Below are 15,280 nucleotides of genomic sequence, written 5' to 3'. Positions count from 1 at the left end.
GCTGCACAACAACAAAAACTGTACTTCAGTGTTTACACATAGCATACATCCAACACATTGCATCTGTATACAGTATATAATTCTGTTTACTCAAGCCCAGCAGCACCATGAACTATAAATATCAAACAGTTAAGCAGATGGAATAGTTCACATGAAAATGGAAATTCTCTCATCATTTACTCATCCTCATGACATCCCAGATGTGTATGACTTACTTTCTTCTGCAGAACACAAATGAAGATTTTTTGAAGAATATCTCAGCTCAGTAGGTCCAATGCAACGCAGGTGAATTGTGACCAAAACTTTGAAGCTCCAAAAAGCACAAAGTCAGCATAAAAGTAATGGTTATTTTTAATGACTACAGTGATTTCCATCCCTTTGGGTGAGAAACAAATCAATATTTACAAATACAATATCTTTCACTATAAATGTTCACTTCTAGCCAGCTCTCCTATGCGTGTTCATGAGAGGTCCGAGTTTCCATGGCCTCTCATTTGACGTAAGCATGTTGGCATGTTTATGCGAGAACACGTGCACGATGCAACCGGAAGTGCCACTCTGTTTACAACAGAGGAAGGGAATGCTGTACACAAACCGAAGCAGGTATTAAAATTTCAAAGAGCGATATCCACCAACAACCCAAAAAAGAAGAGGAAGAAACATTTTATAGAAAGATGTCGGAAGATTTCCAAGTAGAATAGGAGAAACAGTTTTGTCTGAACTGGAGTATCCAGACCAGGAACTCAGCACAGCCAGTTGACTCAGGGAGACAGAGAGCACTGGAGACTTCACTGGAGACTTAAATATTCCAGGCTCAATGCAAGTTAAGCATTTGTGTGGCATAATGTTGATTACCACAAAAATTAATTTTGACTTGTCCCTCCTTTTCTTAAATAAATACACAATATTTGAGGTTGCAGTGAAGCACTTACAATGGAAGTGAATGTGGCCAATTTTTGGAAGATTTAAAGGCAGAAATGTTAAGCTTATAATTTTATAAAAGTGCTTACATTAATTCTTCTGTTAAATCTTATGAATTATTTGTGCTGTAAAGTTGTTTATATTGTCATATTCAACGTTATGGCAATGAAGTTGTAAAATTGGCAATAACTTTAAACAGAATATGTTAGTATGTAATGTTATCACACTAAAATCATGTTTGCACACATATTATGTCTTGTGGCTATATTTTTGAAAAAGAGAGTATTTTAACATTCACAAATTGGCCCCCATTCACTTTTGTTGTAAGTGCCTCACTGTTACTCAGATTTTTGCTTTTTTAAAGAAAAGGAGGGACAAGTCAAAATTCATTCTTGTGGTAATCAATATTCTGCCACAAATGCTGTCGATTGAGCTTAACTTGTATTGAACCTGGAATATTCCTTTAAACGGTTAGTTCACCCAAAAATGTAAATTCATTCATTATTACCCACATCGTGACTAAATTTGTGTCACGCACACTGTGTGGGTAGCAATCTGCAACGCGGACAGCCCAAGTATACTTTGGCCTTAAGTCATATCCTTTTGATTGCTTGTAATATTAGTCCCGTTCACACATGCAACCAGGTAAATTACAGGAAAATATTTGGGTTGCCTTTACTAGTAAATGTACCACATGTGCTGTTCACACATACCATCAACATGGAAATATATAGGTATAGATACAACTTCTCACTAAGGGAAATTGCCAGAACAAAATGTACCAATATTTTCAAAAAGGTCATGCTCGAGAAGTCGGTGACGCCATGCAAGGAGCAGACGTGTGAGCGACGAGCTCTGCGCACTTTGCTGAATTTTCGATTATTCTCATGTTATAATCTGGTGAAATTTGATACACCCAGTTACACATTTGCCCTTTGTTGCAAAACATGGCAAAGAAGTCAAAATCCTCGGGCTCTGGAGATATTAAAAGACACTTACGTGTTCAGGATGAAAGCCCTGACAGGCCTACAGACCAGGGACTCGATTTGGATGGCGCGGCGGGAGAAGGAATCCAGCGTCCAACATGACGGTGATGCTGACGAAGATTCTTGCTGACTTGGAGGATCTCACTGTAATACGTCGATCAATTACAGCGATGGAAATAAAATTCTCTGAGTTAGGTACAAGAGTGACTGATGTTGAAAAACGAATCGATTTTCTGGAATCTTCGGGGAGGGAATTAACCGCTAATCCACCCGTGACCAAGTTGATTTGGAACATCTCCTTGAAAAGCTTGAAGATCTTGAGAATAGAAGCCACAGGAATAACATTCAAATTGTTGGAATTTCTGCGCATGAGGAGGGCAGAGATATGGTGAAATTCCTAGACGAGTTTTTCCCGAGTCTGCTCGACATAACAGGCCACAAGATGGAAATCGAGCGAGCTCACAGAGTCCCAGCTCACAGATTTGCTGAGAGAGACAGGCCACGATCGATTCTGGCCAGATTTCTGAGATCATCCAATAAGATCTTGTGTTGCGCCAGGCGAGGAGCAAAGGGAAGCTTTCTTGGAAGAACCATAATGTTTTCTTGTTCCCGGACTTTGCGAGTTCGACAAGAGAGAAACGCGATCGGTTCAAGGAATGTAAGAAACTCTTACATCAGAAAAAGATCTCGTTCGTTCTGACGTTTCCGGCCAAACTGAGAATAGAAATGAAGGTTGGTCTCAAAGTATTCACATGTCCAAATTAGGCAATATCTTTTATAGAATCAATGTCTGAGTAAACCATTGGATGTTTCTCATGTGAGTGGGTCTGACTCGCTGTACTTACTCTTGAGGAAGCTGGGGGACATTTTAGGTTTTTTGCGTTGGCTCCGCCGAGCGGCTGGAGCTTGTTTTGTGAATAACACTTTTCCTTAAAGAAACTTTTGCATTGAAGTTCCCGGACAGATTGAGAGTGGACACTACGGATGACCGCAAAATATCTACATGCTCACACAAAGGATGTCTTTTATAAAGCTGACGGATTGTGTAAGTCATGGTATATACTTTTATGCTGCCTCAGAGTGAATTGACTCGATCATCCGGGGAACCGGGATGCCGGTTTTGTTTCTTTTTGTATTGGTTCCACCGAGCGGCTGGAGCTTGTTCTGTTGAATAACACTCCTTTGGAACAGCTGTGGATTAATCTGTTCATTCTTTGTGCTTATTCCTCCTGCTGGCTGTAGCTTGTTTTGTTGAGTTTTTTTTTACGGGACACTGGAATGATTATGTCATCTGCTGAACTCATAACAGCCGCCTCACTGAACATTCGTTTGTCTGTCTGAGGAATCTGAACTGTTTTATATTGGCTGGAATTTGTTTTGTGGAAGATCACATCCTTGAGACGGTTCTGTGAATGAATCTACACATTCTTTGTGTTCATTCTTCCTATTGACTGGATTTATTTCACAAAGTATTTTCTGTTATGTAAATTTGCCTCACAAATTTGTGAGGCAAAATTGAGCATTCCGATGGCAAAGTTGTCGTGGGGGCTCGTGGGCGTTCATGGACCTTTTGAGTTTAGAAGGATTGACACCGGTTGGCGCTTTCGTGCGTGGGGTTAACATTCACGCACGTTTTTCTTTTTTCTGTTTGTTTTGTTCCGGGGGATGTTCGGGGGTTGATTGTTTCACTAATGGAGAATGTGGTCTGTATAATTTTGTTTTTCACACACAATTGTTTTTTTTTTTATTATATCAATATATCAGTTGTTAATATGAGTGTACTATCTCTCTCCACAAGGAATTTGAATGGGTTGGGGCACCCCATTAAAAGAAGGAAGGTTATTTCTTTTCTTAAACGTAAGAAATATGATATAGTGTTTCTTCAAGAACCACATCTCTCCCCACAGGAAGCTGAAAAATTTGGGAAGATATGGGGTGAACATGTTTTCTTTAGTGCTGGCTCAAGTAAGAGCAAGGCAGTCAATATATTGGTAAATAAACATCTATAATTTAAATGTCTCAAACAGACTAAAGATAAATTAGGAAGAGTAATTATTGTTTTTGCTGAAATTCAAGGGCAAAGTCTGATTTTGGTTATTATTTACACACCTAACGATGATGATCAGGGCTTTTTTATAGATCTTGAAGGGATGTTGCAAGCCGCTGGCACCCCTCATGATATAATATTGGGAGGAGACTTTAATCTTTTGATGGATTCAGTCCTTGATCATAGTGAAGCAAAAGTGTGTAAACCCCCTAGAGCAACACTGATGCTTCACAGGATGTGTAAAAATCTTGGTCTTTCGGATATTTGGAGACTTTTGAACCCATCTGGTAGGGACTATACATTTTTTTCATCAGTCCATAAGATTTATTCTAGAATAGATTTTTTTTTTTTATATCCAAATCCCTAATTTCATCTGTTGTTGATTGCTCAATTGGAAACATTTTAGTCTCAGATCACGCCCTGGTGAGTTTAGAGGTGATGCCACATATAGAGAAAAAGAAATCATATAGTTGGCACTTTAATGTGTCCCTTCTGCAAAATCCTGATTTCCAACAAATGTTAAAGACTGAAATCGATGTTTATATGGAGACCATCTGGTCCTCAGTATCCTCTGTGGGCGTGGCTTGGGAGGCACTTAAAGCGGTTCTTAGGGGCCGGATCATACAGTATGCCTCATTCATCAAAAAATCCAAAGCACGAGAACTTGTGGAGTTGGAAGGAAATATTAAAAGTGCAGAGGAAGAGCTGAAGTGCCGTATGTCAGCTGATGGCCTCAGAGAATTGACCCGATTGAAATATAGATATAATACTATTTTGTCGCGGAAAGTGGAGTTTTGGTTATTCAGGGCAAGACAGTCATACTTTGAGTCGGGTGACAAAGCAGGGAAGCTTTTGGCTAGATATATAAAGCAGAGAGAGTCTTTTTCTACTATTCCCTCAGTGAAATCTGCTGGTGGTGAAATTTTTACCTCAGCCATTGATATTAATAATGCCTTTAAAGAATTCTATATTGATCTTTATAGTTCCACGCCTTCGTCTACTGATGAAGATATTAGAAACTCTGTGGAACCATTAGATCTTCCTAAACTGACGACTGAGCAAAAAAACTCTCTTGATTCTGAGATAACCTTGGAGGAGCTTGATGAGGTAATTAAGTCCCTCCCTACTGGCAAGGCTCCGGGGCCAGATGGTTTTGCCGCAGAATTTTTTAGATCCTATGCTACAGAATTGGCTCCACTTTTGTTAGAAGTTTATACTGAATCATTAAAGAAGGGAAAACTTCCTCAAACCATGACACAAGCCCGGATCAGTCTGATTCTTAAAAAGGACAAAGATCCAAGGGAGTGTAAAAGTTACCGTCCAATCTCTCTGATCCAACTAGATGTAAAAATATTGTCAAAAATTTTGGCTAACCGATTAAGTAAAGTTATGACATCTCTTATACATATAGATCAGGTGGGGTTTATTCGGGGCCGCAGCTCTTCTGATAACATCAGGCATCTCATCAATATCATGTGGTCAGTGGCGAATGAACAATCTCCAGTCGCTGCCATCTCACTTGATGCCGAAAAGGCATTTGATATGGTAGAATGGGATTATCTTTTTAAGATTTTGGAAATGTATGGGTTGGATTAAGTTACTTTATAAACACCCTGTAGCAGTGGTACAAACAAATGGATTAATTTCAGATTATTTTACTCTGAATAGGGGCACTCAACAGGGTTGCCCACTTTCCACATTATTGTTCTGTCTTGCCCTGGAACCATTAGCAGCCGCGATAAGAAAGGAGGATGATTTTCCAGGGGTGACAGCGGGAGGTGTGGCGCATAAGCTTCTGCTTTATGCAGATGATATTTTATTATTTGTCTCTGAACCTACTAGAGCTATGCCTTGCCTCCACAGAATTATTAATTCCTTTTTATGCGCTGACAGCATACTGCCCAGAAACGGCTTTCCAGCCGGGCGCCTTCCAGTGGCCCAAACAGGGCATTAAGTATTTGGGGATTTTATTCCCAGCAAATTTGTCTGATTTAGTTAGAGTTAATTTTGACCCTTTAATAAAAAGGTTTTCGAGCGATGTGGGCAGGTGGGCTTCATTACATTTATCTATGATTGGGAAGGTTAATGTTATTAAAATAAATTGTATTCCAAAATTCAACTACCTGCTTCAGTCTCTCCCTGTAGATGTCCCCCTCTCTTATTTCAAGCAATTTGATAGCATAGCGAAGTCCTTTATTTGGAATGGTAAGCGCCCCACGTTAAATTTCAATAAGTTACATAGGCCAATTGACAAAGGTGGGCTAGGCCTACCCAAGATTTTGTTTTATTATTATGCGTTCAGTCTTAAACATTTGGCTCATTGGTTGCTTCCACCTGAGAAAGCCCCTCCCTGGTTTTGTATTGAAAAGGAAGTTCTTGCCCCTATCTTGCCACTGCAAAGCCTTTCGATCAAACTAGCTGGAGAGGTTAAGTCACACCCCGTTATTTTGCATTTGCACTCGATATGGACAAGTGTCCAGAGTGTTTAATTCGGATATTTATTTAAACGCAGCCTCGAGCATATGGCTGGACCCTAAACTATGTATTAATTAGTCCCCTTTTTGTTGGTCAGATTGGATTGTGAGGGGGGTTAATGCACTTGGTGACCTATATGAGGGTGGAGTATTGAGACCTTTTAAAAATTTGGTTCAACACAATTTTGGATTCCCAGATCTCAGTTTTATAAGTATTTACAGCTTCGCCACCTACTCTGCACTATTTTTGGGAGTGGCACACACCCCCCTAAAGCGGCAGGTGCTTTGGGAGAGGTGATTGCTGCTTTTGGAAAAGGCCATGAAGCATCAGTGTATTACTCCCTACTAATTCAGAGTCTGGAGGATGGAGCCTTGACTTCTCTCAAGAGAGTATGGGAAAAAGATTTGAATTTGGTATTGGAGGATGGAGTGTGGACTAAGATTCTTAAAAATGTCAAGTCTGTATCTAGAGATGCAAGGGTTTGCCTTATGCAATTTAAGATTTTACATAGATTTTATTGGACCCCCTCTAGATTATATAGGCTTGGTCTTAAAGACACACCCACTTGCTGGCGATGCCAGTCAGAAGTTGGAGACACTACCCATGTCTTTTGGGGGTGTGTTAAGATCCAGGAGTTTTGGTTGAGGGTTCAGAGGTATTTGTGTGACGTTTTGAACACTCAGGTTTTGCTTTGTCCCAGACTCTGTATTTTAGGTGATGGGGCAGTCATGCATTTAGGGGATAATCATATAAAAAATTGGGTTATGACCACTCTCATGATCGGCAGGCAAGTAATTTTAAAGGGTTGGAAGTCAAGTGGAGCACCCTCTTTTTTGGAGTGGTGTGTGGAAATGGGGAGGGTAGCTGCATTTGAAGAGGCGGTAAGTAGAAGGTTGGGGTTTAGGGACTTATTTGCCAAAAAATGGGGCAAATATTTAGTTTTTTTGGGGGGACTCTCGAGGAGGGGATGTGGAGAGTGAAGTTTAGTTTAATCATGTATGTTTATTATTATTTTATTTATTTATGTGTGTGTGTGTGTGTGTATATATATATATATATATATATATATATATATATATATATATTTATTTATAAAAAAAAAATTGGATTGTGTGTGTGTTATATGGGACCACAGGGGTGTTCGTTAGGGTTCAGGGTGGGATTGTATTAGTAGGGTTTAAATGTAAAATGTTGATTCTTTATATATGTGTTGAGTTTTTTCCACTGTCATATGCATATGAATCAATAAAAATGTTAATTACACAAAAAAAAAAAAAAAAAAAAAAGGTCATGTTCACACATGACCTCTAACCTGAACAATTCAGTAAATTTTCTGGAAAAGGCTGTATGTGTGAAAGAGGCTACTGTCTTTGGTATAGTAAGGTTATGTATGTTTCCTCAACCCTCTACGGTCATATTGAAGAATCGCCATTGGCTAAAACATTTTTGTTTCAACTACGCCAGACTTTTGATGACATGTAAGTGTAATGCAACCAATAAAGATATTAAGCAAACCGAGAAAGGAGGCATCTTCATATATATGACTTCACACAATACAGTATAATGTACATTTTATTGTTATATTTTGCCTTATCATTTTAATCCAATTTTAGCTTTTTAAAAATGTAAAAATTTGACATTCTATCAATTTATATGTCATGAAATTGCATTTTAAATAATGATGCAAGCTGTTGTCACTGTTTGAAATGTCATACATTTTTAACGATAATTTTTGTCTTGATAATACACATTAAAAAAAAAAAAACACAAGGTTGGAACTATAATGAAAATTAGGGCTGTCACGATAATGAAATTTGGCTGCCGATTAATTGTCAAACAAGTAATTGCGATTATGACGATTAATTGTCTGTTCTTTCACGAAAATGATGATTGTCATACAAACACTATGTGTGTGGTTACGGACTCAATCCACATAAGCTTTGTTGTGAAACCAGGTGCGAGAGTGTTTAATGAAAAGGCACAGATTATACGGGGTGTACACGGTGAGATGAAGACACAGATGGAATGACACAGGCAATCGGTACACTGGAGGATATACACAGGTAGGTAAGCAGGTAAGTTACGATAAGTAGACTTCTCTGGGTAACGAGGGGACAACAAAGGTGAGTATCCAGGTAAATATAGTCCACAATACTTCGGAGGAAGTATCAGGCAGAGAAACTGGTAACAATATAACATACAATAAGGTTTTGATTAATTTGGAAGAAGGAACAAAAACACTGCATGGGAGCAGTGCAGTCAAACAATAGTGAGACTTGACAGTGAACTGAAGTGAAAGTGACATATTTAAGCAGTCCTTGATGAGTGAGCTGATTGTGTGCAGGTGTGGTGAATTAGAAGTCAGGGGAAGCGGAGTGGAACACTGAGGGAGTTGGAGAGCCCGAGGGAGGCGTGACGTGCTTCATCCACACAACAAAGTCACATATAGAAATTTAGCTTGGGTGATAATAAAATAAGGGTATATAATTTCCTTTTCAGGCTTCAAAAACATATGAATGACAATCAAATATAATATAATATATAAAAGTATACATTTTAAAATCATTAAAATAATATTTTAATTATCAAAATGTTTCTAAATAACTAAAATAATGTCGTATTTTTCAGATTTAGTCTTGGTCCATTTTAAGATTTTTTTTTGTTTTTTTTTAACCCAGCCAACCTGTATCGCTATTATATTATATTATGCAGTAGTAAAATATTTCTGCCTTAAATTAGTTACTTTCACACATTATTTTAAGGCTCTCCGATTAAATCGGAGCCCTTATTTCACATGAAAGAAAACTTTGAGATTCTGTTTCTTGCATTTTATCAACTCCACAGAAATAGAGTAGGTGCGCATCTCATCCTCTCTGTCACTGCGTGTCATTAACACTGCGTGAATGAACCCGCAATGACCACAGACATTTGCCATGACATGGTCATTATATTAAAGAACATTTTAATTAAATTAATACGTTTATACCTAATTTATATTGTTGCGGGATTTTGGCGCAAGGCTCTGTAGACGGCGCGCACATCAGAACGCTTGAGAAGGGATTCACCTTCACATCTTCATAGCTATATATACTGTATATATATATATATATATATATATATACTGTTGCAATAAAAATTATTCAACCCCCCTGACCAGCAATACGTTCTGTTGATGTGAATTAAAACACATCAACTAAAACCTCAGTAAACAGTCAAAGTAAGTATTTAATACATATTTGAGTGAATTTGAGAACAAAGAGTTCAGTTTACCCAAATTTTAAAATAAAAAAAATAACTAATCATCTCCACAAATGTCATGTAAAAAAATATTCAACCCTCAAAGTCAATCATCTGTGGAGCATCCTTTACCCTTACTAACATCAAATAAATGTTTTAGGTAAGTGTTTTCAGGCTTCGGATACCACTCTATGGGAATCTTTACACATTTCTCATGGGCAAAAGCTTTCAGCTCATTGACAGTCTTTGGTTTCTGTGCTGCCACTGCTTCCTTGAAATTGCAGCAAAGATTTTCAATGGAATTTTAATGATGGACTGAAAGGTCCATTCAAGGACATTCCATGACCCATCCCTGAACCAGATATTGGACAACTTGGATGTATCTTTGGTGTTATTGTATTGCTGGAAAGTCCAGTGATCACCAAGCTTCAATTTAAACATTAAAGGCGTCACATTTTTGCCAAAATTGCCTGATACCTGAAAGAATCCATGGCATCACATAGTCAGGATAGTCATTTCCTGCAGCCACAAAACACCCCCATAAAGGACTGACCCGCCTCCATTCTTGACCGTGATCACCTTGCCTTTTTTACTCCAGACGTCCCATGGGTCTAAAACTAATTTCAAGTTTAATGCCATACATCCATAAAACCTTCTTGCAGGACTCCACAGGTCTTTCCTTCTTGAATATTCAAGTCAACATTTCCCTTGGTGAAGTTTTGCTTTCTTCCACATCCAAGAACGTTGCCGTTGTACCATATTTTAAAAATGTATGAATGGTGCTGCCAACTTTGTCTACTGGAAATTGAAGTGCCTTGGAAAGGTACTTTTAGCCATGGCCTTTCTTGTGTAATGAAATAATCTCCTCTATTAGCTTTTGTGACATCTTATTTTTAATTAAATTTTTTGCATAGACACTAAACTTACATTTTAAAACTTAAACAAGTGCCATTGAAGAGTGATGGCTTAATTTTGTTTTAAAACAATTACTTGTGTAGCCTTACATATTTAAGAAACAGCTACAAGCAATAGAGGTTGAATAATTATGACATAGCTGTATTTAAAAAAATAATAATCCAGCTATTTAGAAATATTGGATTATATATTCACACTACGACTTTGAATATGCCACTCAATTGATAAAGATGTAATCTTTAAAAATTCTGGGTCATCAGAATAATTTCTGATAGGTTGAATAATTTTGATTGCAATTATATATATATATATATATATATATATATATATATATATATACAGTGCCTTGCAAAAGTATTCAGACCCCTGACCAATTCTCTCATATTACCGAATTACAAATGGTACACTGAAATTTCATTCTGATTGATATTTTATTTTAAAACACTGAAACTCAAAATCAATTATTGTAAGGTGACATTGTTTTTTTGTTGGGAAATATTTTTATGAAAAATAAAAAACTGAAATATCTTGCTTGCATAAGTATTCAACCCCCACACATTAATATTTGATCGAGCCACCTTTTGCTGCTGTAACTGCTTTAAGTCTTTTGGTGTACATATGTACCAGCTTTGCACACAGTGATGAAGTAATTTTGGCCCATTCTTCTCAGGAAGTTGCTCTAGGTTGTTCAGGTTGGTTGGGTGATGCTTGTGGAGTGCAATTTTCAAATAGTGCCACAGATTCTCAATAGGATTGAGATCAGGACTTTGACTGGGCCACTGTAGGACATTTATCTTACATTCTCTTGCAGTATTTCCCTATATTCTGCTCCATCCATTCTTCCTTCAATTCTAACAAGATGCCCAGTCCCTGCTGATGAGAAGCATCCCCACAGCATGATGCTGCCACCACCATACTTCAGTGTAGGGATGGTGTGTCTTGAGGCATAGGAATTGTTAGGTTTGCGCCACACATAGCGCTATGAGTTTTGGCCAAAAAGCTCTATCTTGGTCTCATTTGACCACAAAACCTTCTCCCACATCGCAGCTGGGTCACACACATGCTTTCTGGCAAACTCCAGATGTGCTTCCAGATGGCACTTTTTGAGTAATGGCTTCTTTCCTGCCATCCTCCCATACAGGCCAGCGTTATGCAGTGCTCTTGATATGGTTGACTGGTGCACCAGTATTCCACTCCCAGCCACTGAACTCTGGAGCTCCTTCAAAGTGATTGTTGGCCTCTCTGTGGCTTTTCTCACAAGTCTCCTTTTTGTTAGAGTGCTGAGTTTTGAGAGACTGCCTTTTCTTGGCAGTGCCTGGGTAGTGTGGTGCAGCTTCCAATTGCTGATTACTGATCCAGCCGTGCTCACTGGGATATCCAAACATTTTGATAATATTTTTTTACCCTTTTCCTAATCTATGCATTTTTATTACTTTATCTCTAATTTCTGTGGAATGCTCTTTGGTCTTCATTTTCCTTCAGATAACAGCCTGACAAATGATCCATCAACAATGGGTTTTTTATCCGGAAAATGTGATTGCAACTTTAATGATTCACAGGTGGATGCCAATGGTAAAGTTATTGTGTCCTCATTAGGGCAATTTCTTTCATCGGTGTAACCCGGCAGCTTCCACAGCACAGTGGTTGAATACTTATTCAAGCAAGATATTTCAGTTTTTTATTATTATTATTTTATATTTCCCAACATAAAACCAATGTTACCTAACAATAATTGATTTTGAGTTCCAGTGTTTTAAAATAAAATATCAAAAAGAATTAAATTTCATTGCACCATTTGTAATTCAGTAATATGAGATAATTGGTCAGTGGTCTGAATACTTTTGCAAGGCACTGTGTGTATATATATATATATATATATATATATATATATTTTTTTTTTTTTTTTTTTTTTTTTTTAACCACTCCACAGATTTCATATTAGCAAACTATAGTTTTGGCAAGTCATTTAGGACATCTACTTTGTGCATGACATGAGTATTATTTCCAACATTTGGTAACAGACAGATTGTTTAACTTTTAATTGACTGTATCACAAATCCAGGGGGTCAGAAGTTCACATTCACTAAGTTAACTGTGCCTTTAAGCAGCTTGTAAAATTCCAGAAAACGATGTCAAGACTTTAGGCAATTAGCCAGTTAGCTCCTGATAGGCTAACTGGCTAATTGAAGTCAATTGGAGGTTTATCTGAGGATGTATTTTAAGGCCTGCCTTCAAACTCAGTGCCTCTTTGCTTGACATCATGGGAAAATCAAAAGAAATCAGCCAAGACCTCAGAAAAAAAAATTGTGGACCTCCACAAGTCTGGTTCATCCTTGGGAGCAATTTCCAAATGTCTGAAGGTACCACGTTCATCTGTACAAACAATAGTACGCAAGTATAAACACCATGGGACCACGCAGCCATCATACTGCTCAGGAAGGAGATGGATTCTGTCTCCTAGAGATGAACGTAGTTTGGTGAGAAAAGTGCAAATCAATCCCAGAACAACAGCAAAGGACCTTGTGAAGATGCTGGAGGAAACAGGTAGACAAGTATCTATAACCACAGTAAAACGACATAACCTAAAGCTGCTCAGCAAGGAAGAAGCCAATGCTCCAAAACCACCTCAAAAAAGCCAGACTACAGTTTGCAAGTGCACATGGGGGCAAAGATCTTACTTTTTGGAGTAAGGTCTGATGAAACAAAAATTGAACTGTTTGGCCATAATGACCATCATTATGTTTGGAGGAAAAAGGGGGAGGCTTGCAAGCTGAAGAACTCCATCCCAGTCGTGAAGCATGGGGGTGGCAGCATCATGTTGTGGAATGCTATGTTGCAGGAGGGACCGGTGCACTTCACAAAATAGATGGCATCATGAGGAAGGAAAATTATGTGGATATATTGAAGCAACATCTCAAGACATCAGCCATGAAGTTAAAGCTCGGTCACAAAAGGGTCTTCCAAATGGACAATGACCCCAAGCATACCTCCAAAGTTGAAGCAAAATGGCTTAAGGACAACAAAGTCAAGGTATTGGAGTGGCCATCACAAAGCCCTGACCTCAATCCGATAAAAAAGCGTGGGCAGAACTGAAAAAGTGAGTGCGAGCAAGGAGATCTACAAACCTGACTCATTTACACCAGTTCTGTCTGGAGGAATGGTCCAAAATTCCAGCAACTTATTGTAAGAAGCTTGTGGAAGGCTACCCAAAACGTTGCCCGGCCGGACTGGAGTGGGGGCCCACAGAAAGGCTGTTCCATATTGTAGAGTGCATCCAAACGTGGTCAGCGTAACAGCAAAATCCGCCGGGGTAGCGCACGTAGATGGAATAACTGTCTGCAACGCCCGCCCCCCACATATATATATATATATATATATATATATATATATATATATATACACAGGTGCATCTCAATAAATTAGAATGTCGTGGAAAAGTTCATTTATTTCAGTAATTCAACACAAATTGTGAAACTCGTGTATTAAATAAATTCAGTGCACACAGACTGAAGTAGTTTAAGTCTATGGTTCTTTTAATTGTGATGATTTTGCTCACATTTAACAAAAACCCACCAATTCACTATCTCAAAAAATTAGAATACATCATAAGACTAATAAAAAAAACATTTTTAGTGAATTGTTGGCCTTCTGGAAAGTATGTTCATTTACTGTATATGTACTCAATACTTGGTAGGGGCTCCTTTTGCTTTAATTACTGCCTCAATTCGGCGTGGCATGGAGGTGATCAGTTTGTGGCACTGCTGAGGTTGTATGGAAGCCCAGGTTTCTTTGACAGTGGCCTTCAGCTCATCTGCATTTTTTGGTCTCTTGTTTCTCATTTTCCTCTTGACAATATCCCATAGATTCTCTATGGGGTTCAGGTCTGGTGAGTTTGCTGGCCATTCAAGCACACCAACACCATGGTCATTTAACCAACTTTTGGTGCTTTTGGCAGTGTGGGCAGGTGCCAAATCCTGCTGGAAAATGAAATCAGCATCTTTAAAAAGCTGGTCAGCAGAAGGAAGCATGAAGTGCTCCAAAATTTCTTGGTAAACGGGTGCAGTGACTTTGGTTTTCAAAAAACACAATGGACCAACACCAGCAGATGACATTGCACCCCAAATCATCACAGACTGTGGAAATTTAACACTGGACTTCAAGCAACTTGGGCTATGAGCTTCTCCACCCTTCCTCCAGACTCAAGGACCTTGGTTTCCAAATGAAATACAAAACTTGCTCTCATCTGAAAAGAGGACTTTGGACCACTGGGCAACAGTCCAGTTTTTCTTCTCCTTAGCCCAGGTAAGACGCCTCTGATGTTGTCTGTGGTTCAGGAGTGGCTTAACAAGAGGAATACGACAACTGTAGCCAAATTTCTTGACATGTCTGTGTGTGGTTGATGCCTTGACCCCAGCCTCAGTCCATTCCTTGTGAAGTTCACCCAAATTCTTGAATCGATTTTGCTTGACAATCCTCATAAGGCTGCGGTTCTCTCGGTTGGTTGTGCATCTTTTTCTTCCACACTTTTTCCTTCCACTCAACTTTCTGTTAACATGCTTGGATACAGCACTCTGTGCACAGCCAGATTCTTTGGCAATGAATGTTTGTGGCTTACCCTCCTTGTGAAGGGTGTCAATGATTGTCTTCTGGACAACTGTCAGATCAGCAGTCTTCCCCATGATTGTGTAGCCTAGTGAAC

At 38.7% G+C, this 15,280-nt stretch overlaps 1 protein-coding gene across 7 annotated transcripts in view; it reads right to left on the bottom strand.

The window, feature by feature from the left end:
* The window catches only part of LOC127432330 (peptidyl-glycine alpha-amidating monooxygenase B-like), a 349,064-nt gene that overhangs the window by 126,579 nt on the left and 207,205 nt on the right, over positions 1–15,280 (bottom strand). The window lies entirely within an intron of this gene.

Source organism: Myxocyprinus asiaticus, chromosome 42 (genome assembly GCF_019703515.2).
Source record: "Myxocyprinus asiaticus isolate MX2 ecotype Aquarium Trade chromosome 42, UBuf_Myxa_2, whole genome shotgun sequence".
NCBI classification, from domain to species: domain Eukaryota; kingdom Metazoa; phylum Chordata; class Actinopteri; order Cypriniformes; family Catostomidae; genus Myxocyprinus; species Myxocyprinus asiaticus.
This window is presented reverse-complemented; position numbering and strand designations above follow the sequence as displayed.